Source organism: Limulus polyphemus, unplaced genomic scaffold (assembly GCF_000517525.1).
Source record: "Limulus polyphemus unplaced genomic scaffold, Limulus_polyphemus-2.1.2 Scaffold4686, whole genome shotgun sequence".
Classification (NCBI taxonomy): Eukaryota; Metazoa; Arthropoda; class Merostomata; order Xiphosura; family Limulidae; genus Limulus; species Limulus polyphemus.
Window position 1 is genome coordinate 18,002 of NW_013670296.1, and position 2,247 is coordinate 20,248.

The following is a 2,247-nucleotide window of genomic DNA, read 5'->3' on the forward strand; positions in this document are numbered from 1 at the left end:
CAACGAACGTCAATAATACTTCTGACTGCAGATCAATTGCACACTATCTACACACACATTACAATAATCTCTCGCGTCACGTTTTCCCCTCTTATATATATCCGCCTACCCCATCTAGCAAACACTAGAGCATTCGCCAAAGTACATGATAGTTCTAGAAACGTTGCGTCACAGTAGTCATGTGACTCGATGACGCAACAATATGAAAAATTATAACAACTAGCGGAAAACCCACCCCACGGGCGGCTGTTTGTGCTAGTAATTACTAATGGTAGTATTCATACCTCATTGAAATAAATGTACAAAAAGTTAACATTTTCTAAAAAATGATTTTTTTTTCTTGGAAGTACTGCACGGGTAAAGTGTTCGAATTGTGTTCTTCAATCATACGCAATTCATTGCATCAAAACGATTCAATGTACAGAGCTCAAAATGTTCATAAATTTTACTGATATAAACTGTAATGTTGTTATATATTAAAAGTGGTACCCTTTATTGAAAAACATAATAGTTTTTTTTAAGAAATCCAGTTTCTCAGTACTACATTTAAAAATTACACCAATAAAGATATAATCAAACCCTCACATGCAGTCCTAGTGCAAGTGATGTTCTTGTTGTGAGGAGAGTATTTTTATTTAAAATTTTGTTCTACTATAAAGAAATGGTTGTTGCACATATCACAGTTATTTTTCTAATTGTCTGAATCTTGAATATCAAAAGTGTGAATTTTTTTAATGGATTTTTGTTTGTGGTGCCATTCAATAGATGGCGCAGAAGTGTTGGTTACATACATAGATACACGCTACGTCCATTGTAGTACGATTTTTGTAGTTTATATATAACCATACTAATTTTTAAACTGAAATTTAAGTATCGTTGCAGAATATGTAGTATTAGAATTTGTAAGAGATTCAATAAATTATCTTGTTGAAAGTCATTATATATATATACATGTGTGTTATAAATAAGAGATATACTAATAAATACATGTTCTACTTTATTAGAAAACTTGAAATATTTGAAAACATTTGTATTAAATATAATAAGCCATGTTAGTGAAATGTTATGTTGCGAAAATAAAAGTATTTTACTGAAAGTGTGTGTGCGCGGAATATTGTTTTAGTAAAACTTAGAATGTTTTATTCAGATAGAATGTTTGATTTTTTGACAAAAACTGAAAATGTTTTATTCGAATTTTGTATTATGGCAAAACAACTAAGACTACCTCCGCAGTCCTTTATTTCAAGCTACTGACCAGAAGAAAGGTAAGCCAGTCTGCTACATCCTAACATGGACTTATCACTACGCCTGTCTGGTTTGATGACAACCAATTACAGGTTAAACTACCAGCTCGTGACTCTTTTCTAGTGCAGTTCATTTTTACACAGTGAAGGGGTGGAAATCCTGTAGTATTTGCATCTTATACCCCTTTTCCTCACCGTCTCCAAATTATTTTCAATATTGTGTATATACACAGATAGAGAGAACATATAATATATTAGGTCGTCAAGAAATTAATGTCGCTTTTTGTTTAGCTGAAAAAACCCGAACAACTTATATATCAAATCAAAACGTTTATTAAATGAAATAGGCTCCATTCTTATCGATGATGCTTTTCCATCTTACAATCAGGTTGTTAATGCCCTGATTAAAAGAAATCAATTGGCTTTAAGAAAAAAAAAACATGTCGATTTCCTCTTTAACACCTTCCACAGTTGTATACGGTTTTCAATTAAGATGGTGTTGCAGCAAACGAAAAAGATGGTAATCTGATGGTACCATATCTGGAGAATATGGTGAGTGGGGAAGAACTTCCCAACCAAACTACATAATTTTGTGTTGCGTCAAACATGCTACACGTGGACGTGCATTGTCGTGGAGAAGAAGAACACCTTTTCGATTGACAAGTGAAGGGCATTTCTGAGAAGAGCTTGATTTAAACGTTCCAGTTGCTGACTATAGATCTATGCATTGACAGTTCGCTGTGGATTGAGGAGTTCGAAATGAATTACTCATTTGATGTCCCACCAAATGCAAAGCATCACTTTCTGATGATGGAGTCCAGGATTTGGGGTCGGAAGTGGTTTTTGTCTAGAACTGAGCCATTGTTTTGGCGTTTAATATTCGCATAGAGAATCCATTTTTCATCACCGGTGACAATTCTGCACAAAAATGGTTCACGCGCATTACGCGCCAGAAGAAACGAAGCAACGCTCACACGTTAGAAAGATCATCGGAGAGATCGTG

The 2,247-nt window shown here is 34.3% G+C and overlaps 1 protein-coding gene across 2 annotated transcripts in view; it reads right to left on the reverse strand.

Moving 5' to 3' along the window:
- The window catches only part of LOC106471537 (aromatic-L-amino-acid decarboxylase-like), a 38,037-nt gene that overhangs the window by 16,882 nt on the left and 18,908 nt on the right, over nucleotides 1–2,247 (reverse strand). The gene's annotated exons all lie outside the window — the stretch shown is intronic.